General features: G+C 42.3%; 1 non-coding gene across 1 annotated transcript; it reads right to left on the bottom strand.

Moving 5' to 3' along the window:
- Positions 1-1,317: 1,317 nt before the first annotated feature.
- On the bottom strand, positions 1,318-1,436 carry LOC123750407 (5S ribosomal RNA). Its single transcript, XR_006772001.2, has one exon. It is a non-coding gene; the product is annotated as a 5S ribosomal RNA (ribosomal RNA).
- Between the last annotated feature and the right edge of the window lie 6,219 nt (positions 1,437-7,655).

The following is a 7,655-nucleotide window of genomic DNA, read 5'->3' as shown; positions in this document are numbered from 1 at the left end:
ACTAAAGTTGCACAATTATACCAACTCTATGGTGGCTGGGTGGTAAGGTGTGTGGCTGGTGTTTTGGAAGTCGCGAGTTCAAACGACCCAATGGGAGTACTTTTTTTTTTTTTTATGCCATACAATCTTCCTAGTACTATTATGTAGGTGTGTGTGTGTGTGTTTTTATTCATTCTTTGGTTTTATAGATGACATACATATTGACTCCTTTTACCGGTCCTTAATTAGGCTCTGGGGAAGCAATGGTGGTGGTGGTGGTGGTGCATTTAAAACTAAACCAAAAATCACCAGTTCTGGACGCGTCAAATATCATATCCGCTTAATGTGTCTACAACCTAATTACTTAAAACTACACTATTTAATTCATTCATATCACGTGCATATTGGTCATTATGCTCATACAACCGACATAACAATTTATTTTCATTATTAGAATCATACATTTCATCAAGTAATACAGATACAAAGAGATTTTCTTTCTGAGAAGACCGTTAGTATTGGCTGGCTGGCAGGCAGGCAGGCAGGCAGGCATTTGAGGGTTATTATTTCGCCTGTTGATTGGGGGGAGGGTTGATGTGTTAGGGGGTTTTCGGTTAGGTGTGGTGGTGGTGATTGGTGGTGATTGGTGGTGATTGGTGGTGAGTAGTGATGGTGGTGGTGGTGGTGGTAGTAGGTGGGAGGGGGGGGGGGAAGGGGAATGATGGTCTGTGGATTCCTTCTCCGTACCCCTTACATATAAGCAAAAACATGCCTTCCTGTGGGTATAGAAACATTAACACAAATTATATCAGTAACTGATATTGTAGCCTTTTAAACAGAAAAGATTTGTACATACAAATACTTTTAAATTATCATTTATTTGTGGAAATGGCATTTACGTCATTAAATTCAAGTGTCCTCAGCATCAAGTGTCCTGCAGTGGTCCAGTGGTAAAGTGTATATAAGTGATGCGTATTCTTGGAGTTGCGAGTTCAAACCCGGATTAAGCTATATATATATATATATATATATATATATATATATATATATATATATATATATATATATATATATATATATATATATATATATATATATATATATATATATATATATATATATATATATATATATACAACATGTTTTGTTTTGGTTGTTTGTTTTTGTATAAAGCCTCACACACTATATTAAGCGAGTTTGTTTTAAACATGACATACATATTAATTCATTTTACCAGGCCTTATTCCACACAACTCCGTGAATTTCCCGTGGAGCCAGCCAGCCAGTCATTCAAACAAAAACAAACGAAACAAAACAAAACAAAACAAAAAACATTATTGCCAACAGCATTTGGTGTTCCCAGGCGGTCACCCATCCAAGTACTAACCAAACCCAACGTTGCTTAACTTCGCTGATCGGACGAGAAGCGGTGTTCTCAACGTGGTATGGCCGTTGGAATGAAACTGCCTACACATTGTGGCTAATAACCAACTCTTTTTAGTCATCACGGCAGGATACGGACCTTCTTGTGGTGTCTTAATGGTAATTGTATCCTAACATATTTTTGTCTCCTTGGCATGGATATTTAACATCGTTTATTCAGTCTTGGGTTTATGTTCTTTCGCCATTTACAGACATTTTACATCTACCTACTTCCTCAGCCTACCCTGCCAATTTCTAATGAATTTGTGGATTTTCTTTTGTAATACATACATGTGTGTGCTCATCTGCTCTTCAGTTTTTATGATATTTGTCTCATCTGTCCTGCTTTATGATACTTTTACAAAGAACATGAACAAATGCTTCTATTTTAGAGAAGATATGGGATCCAGGTTTCGGAGCCGTAAAACCAACCGTCGTGATTGGTGGACGAGTTGCCAGGTTGCAGCTTCTGTACCGTGCCGGCACATAAATAGGTTCGGCTCAAGCGGCGGCAGCATCATTCCCCCGTGACTGTCTGAGCGTCTCTCATCACCTTGGTTATCTCATCATCATCATGGTAGAAGCAAAGCCTACCAAGAAGGCTGCGGCTGCTGCTGCTGTGGTGGCCACCACCAGGAAACCTCGCGTCCAGGTTGCTCACCCGAAAACTAGTCAAATGGTTCTAGCCGCGGTCGCAGCACTCAAAGACCGTAAGGGCTCGTCTCTACAAGCAATCAAGAAGTACGTTGTTGCCAACAACAAAGTCGAGGCTGCCAAGATCGCCATTTACATCCGAAGATTTCTCAAGAAAGCAGTGGCTGACGGCATTCTTGTTCAGACCAAGGGAAGTGGAGCTAGTGGATCATTCAAGCTGGCCGTAGCAGAGAAGAGGGCCGTTCTAACTCCCAAGAAAGCCACCACAACCAAGAAACCATCTACAGCAGCAAAGAAGGCCGTGGTAACTCCCAAGAAAGCCGCCACAAGCAACAAACCACCTACAGCCTTGAAAAAGAAGCAGCAGCAGCAGCAGCTTGTTGTTGGGAACAAAAAGCCCAAAATAAAGAGAGCTTCAAAATCTCCCAAACCACCCAAGGCAAAGAAAGCTGTCAAAAAAACAACAAAGGCAAAATAAACGACGACATGCAAGCAGCATGAATACACATGACAATAAACATCCAGGCCTCCCCCCTCAGTGGAGGGGCCTCATATGATTCCAAAAAGAGTTTAGTTTTGTAGACAAATAAATCATTACTTTTGGGGTAGATTTACTCTGTATATATTATATATATATATATATATATATATATATATATATATATATATATATATATATATATATATATATATATATATATATATATATATATATATATATATACATGGGTGAGGTGATATGGTACCAAAGTTTTGGGTAAGGTGATTGACATTTACACAAGATAAATTACGAACCAATGGGAATAAAAACATAAGAATGGAAGTAACTGCAGAAGGCCTATTGGCCCATAACACAAGCACTTCCTCTTGATGCTTTTATATTGGTTCAGAGTCTTGAAGCTATAATAATATATATATATATATATATATATATATATATATATATATATATATATATATATATATATATATATATATATATATATATATATATATATACACAAAACTAAATAGTCTTGTTAGACAAATTGCCCCTATTAGAGGCAAGTTAACTAACAAGCCGAATGACTGGCAATTGTTTTGAATTTGAGTTAAATCTAACATAGAAATGTAATCAAACCTAACCTAACCTATGCTAACCCAAGCTTAGCTAACCTAACCTAACCTAAGCTAACCCAAGCTAAGCTAAGCTAAGCTAACCTAACCTAACCTAAGCTAAGCTAACCTAACCTAACCTAACCCAGCAATTCATGATCTTAATATAATACTGTTAATTGGATAAACCAATTTGGAAAGAAATGTTCGAAAATAACAAAATTAACTGTGCTTGTTAGGAAAATTGGGCCTTGCATACTTGTCCCAATAGTGTGGTTCTCGCTTTTAGGTACGACATAAACGTATACCTAAGTTGAGAGAGAAAAAGATTCTCACTCAAACATGCATATCGATTGCCAGTCCTGAATTCTGGGTAGATATTTGTGTCCTCCCTTTTCATTTACCATCATTTGGATACTATCAAAACAGCTCTGAGAAGGATAAAATGAATAAAACGGGTAGCTCACTCATGTAAAAAGGAAGAGTTGGGAAAGATCTCTCTCTCTCTCTCTCCCCCTCACACCCCCCCCCCCCCCCACCAATGATCCTGCTCTGCTAGTATATAACGTAACAAACCTCCCCCCCCCCCCTCCCCAATCAGAGTCCCTTTAAGCATGCGAGGATAAAAAATAGATTTCATAAGACCCAATGTGCTAGCTGATATCAAAACAATTTATGTTATCGTCTATTAAGCCCTTCAGTAAAAAAGTATAGGGACCTAATTAGGTCCCGTTTTGAGGTGGTGGTGGGTGGAATCGATGGATTAGCCAAGCTCTTATCCGCCGAATCCGTAGAGGGTACGACCCTGGCGCTTCAGAGCGTACACCACGTCCATGGCAGTGACGGTCTTCCTCTTGGCGTGTTCCGTGTAGGTTACAGCATCACGGATGACGTTCTCGAGGAACACCTTCAGGACGCCACGGGTCTCTTCGTAGATGAGACCCGAAATACGCTTGACGCCGCCACGACGAGCTAAGCGACGAATAGCGGGCTTGGTGATGCCCTGGATGTTGTCACGTAGCACCTTACGATGACGCTTGGCGCCACCCTTTCCGAGTCCCTTGCCTCCCTTGCCGCGTCCAGTCATGGTGTTGTAGTTGTGTGAATCGAATTGACGAATGCCATTCATTCATTCATTTAAATATAGGTCAAGATACCCTTATGGGTGAGCGTGGAAGTGGGGATAGGGGAAGAATTAGTGGGGGTGAGAGGAAGGGTTTTCAGTATGAGGTAAAGTGCCAGGGCTAGACCCAGCTGCATGGCATTGAAATCGTTATGACCAGACTAGGCAGTGAAGGCAAGGAATCGGATCTGTGACAACATTTCGTCTTTTCTGAGCACCCACGGAGACAGCAGTCCTCAGCTGGGTGTGCCCTGGAGGCTCACACCAGATGTGGTCTTTGATCTGTCAATCAGCATCGCGGCCCACCCAAGGCACCAGAAAACGGGAGCTAGTTGGTCCCCCCCTAAAGAGGGGGGAGAAGAGTTAGGAGGTTATAGTTGGAAGTTTGGTGATTTGAGTAGTGATATTATAGGAGAGGGGTTATGTAAAGGACGGAGCAGGAGGTGGATCGTCGATCAGGTTAAAGAGGTTGTGCGTATGTCTGGGTCTGCTTAGGACGTTTCTGAGGAACGTGTCGTAGTTGTCATGATAGGTGAGAATTCTGTCAATCTGTTTCTTCCCCATAGTATCCCAGGTTATGTTCAGAGGTGGGATGTTCGCCCTCTCATGCAGGGCCTCACTGGTGGTGAAGTCCTGCCAATGGGTATCGAACACCCATCTCAGAGCCCTGTTCTGGGTACGCTGGAGTTTCTTCCTATTTGTTGGTGCTGCAAGTGTGAGTGGGATCGGTGCATATGTTAGGAGTGGGAGAATAAGGGTTTTGTATAAGTAGAGCTTGGTGGCTTGGGAGGCATGTTTAAGTGGGTAGAGTTTTGATAGGGCGTTTGAGGCTATAGCTTTCTTGGGTGTTATGTGTGTGTGAAAGCGAAGGTTAAAGTCTAGTGTGAGTCCAAGTACTGTGGTTTTGTTGACTCTTGGGATCTGGGTTGCATCTGGTGATTGAGAGTAGAGTTTTACTGGGTCAGGGTTACGTCGTTTGTTGTAGAAAAAGTATGTTATTTTTGACTTGTTGGGGTTTGTTTTTATTCGCCAGTCGTGTTCCCAGAGGGTGACTTTGTCTATTTCTTGTTGTGCTTTCCGTGTGAGGGCGTTAATCGTATAGTCTGTGATCAGTTGGGTTACGTCGTCAGCGTAGCAAAGGGTCATTGATGTCCAGTATACTGGGTCAGGGATGTCGTTTATATAGAGTATGTATAAGGTTGGTGAAAGAACTGAGCCCTGAGGGACACCTGCATTTAGGTTGAAATAACCCGACAGCTTGCTGAGGAACTTGATCTGCATCTTTCTATTTGTTAGAAAGCTGCAAAGTAGCCTCTGCATGTTATCAGATAGTTGAAACAGAGTGCAGAGTTTGTAACGCAGGCCGTCGTGCCATACGGTGTCAAAAGCTTTTTCGACGTCCTTTGCAATGAGGGCCGTCTTGGCCCTTTGGTGTTTATTTATGGAGAGGTAGTTTGTTATTATGTTCAGTGCGTCTTGTGTTGAGCGGTGTTGTCTGAAGCCAAATTGTTTGTCTGTCAATATGTTTTTGTGTTCTAGGTGATTCCTGAGTTTATGATTAATGAGTTTTTCGTATACTTTTCCTAATGTCTCTAGTAAGCTGATCGGTCTGTAGTTCTTAGGGTCTGTCGGGGATTTTTGGGGTTTTGGAATGAGGATTGCTGTGGCTTCTTTGAATGGGCTTGGGAAATATCCTGATGCTAGTGAGGCGTTGTAGACGTCTGTGAGTGCAAAGATTAGGGGGTCTGGAAGTTGCTTGAGGAGAGCTTGGCCAATGCCAGAGGCTCCTGGGGCTTTACGTCTGGTGTTCTTGAGCATGAGTTTAACTTCTTCAGGTAGTATTGATTCTGTGAGGTCACTTTCTAAGTCGTCTAGTGTCGTGAGGTCAATGGTAGGGTAGTGTGTGATGGCATGAGGGTTGTGTCGTATCCATGTTTCTACTCTGTTTATGTTTTGTATTGCTGTTGGTTGTGGGGGGTGGGGATTGAAGATGTCCTGCCAGTGTTGTTTGAATATGCCTATTACTTCTGAGGGATCGGTGTAGTTTTGATTGTTGTGAGTGATGTATGTAAAGGCAGAAGAGGAGGAGTTTCCTCTGATCCTCTTTATGAAGTTCCAGAATTGTTGTGGAGTTGTTTTTCTTTGTATTTCAGCTTTATGTATGAGTTTCTCCCAGTTGTTAGCATGGTCTTGGTCAAGGCTGTTGAGTATGTGGTTTTTGAGTATAGTGAGGTCTGTGTTTACTTGATTGTATCTGTGAAGGTTGTGGGTGAATCTGTTGTGATAGCAGGAGAGTAGCCTTTTTGTTCTGATCGAAGGAAAAAAGGAGTATCTAGTTTTGTGGGTTGTTTTTGGAATGGTAGCATCAGCTGCTTGTATGATGTTATTCTGGATGGTGAGGACTTGGGAATCTATGTCTGTGTGTGGTTTGTCTTGGAAGTTGTAGGGCTGTGTGCTGGCAGTTAGGTGTTGTTTGAAGGCTTCCCAGTCTGCATTTTGATAGTCATATTGTGGGGTGGCTGGGATGAGTATGGGGTTGCTGGAGAGTGTGAGTGATATGGGTATGTGATCTGAGCCAGTGAGGGGTCCGGGTGTGATGTAGTGTTGTAGGTGAGTGCCTGCTCTGTTGGTGAGGATTAGATCTGGTCTCCCAGTTCCATTGTGTGTGTAGGTTGTTTGGAAGTCAGGGCCAAGGAAGGTGAGGTGTTTGTTTTGGTGGAGTTGGTGTAGTTGTTGACCGTGCATGTTGTGTTGGCGATGGTTGAATGTTTGGTGTTTTGCATTTAGGTCTGCTAGGAGGAAGACTGGTATGTGTGTGTGGTTGAAGAGAGTGTTTAGGTCCTGGAGGGGGAGACCCAAGTTTGGACGAATGTATGTGGTACCAATGATCATCTGCCCGTGTTGAGTGTGAATGCGGACTGCTAGGAAGTGTTTGTGTTGCCAGTTGGTAGTGAGGAGGTCATGTTTATAGGTGTTCTTTATTAGAATAGCAACCCCTTCGTAAGCTTCATCAGGAGATTGGTATGTTGTGAAGCCAAAATGTCTAATTTTGTGAGAGTTCGTCACGCATGTGCTGTTTAGTAGCAGCACATCCGGTCTTTCATTCTCCACAAAGTTAGCAATTAGGTGTCTGATGTTGTAATATGCTCTAACGTTAAATTGTGTGATTTTCATATTTATTGACTTGTTGGGGGAGTGTTTGTGGCATTTGAACCGGAGGGGTTCTCCTTTGTGGATTGATTCGTTGTGTAGACAGATTTGGTAATTATAGATTTGGGTAGGAGATATGTATGGCGTCCGTTTTGCATGGTGTCTGGTATGAATTTAGGAAGTTTTGGTGTAGGGGTGAGGGAGTGGTCTGGGGAGGTGTTAGTCCTCTTGG

Source organism: Procambarus clarkii, chromosome 49, assembly GCF_040958095.1.
Source record: "Procambarus clarkii isolate CNS0578487 chromosome 49, FALCON_Pclarkii_2.0, whole genome shotgun sequence".
NCBI lineage: Eukaryota > Metazoa > Arthropoda > Malacostraca > Decapoda > Cambaridae > Procambarus > Procambarus clarkii.
This window is presented reverse-complemented; position numbering and strand designations above follow the sequence as displayed.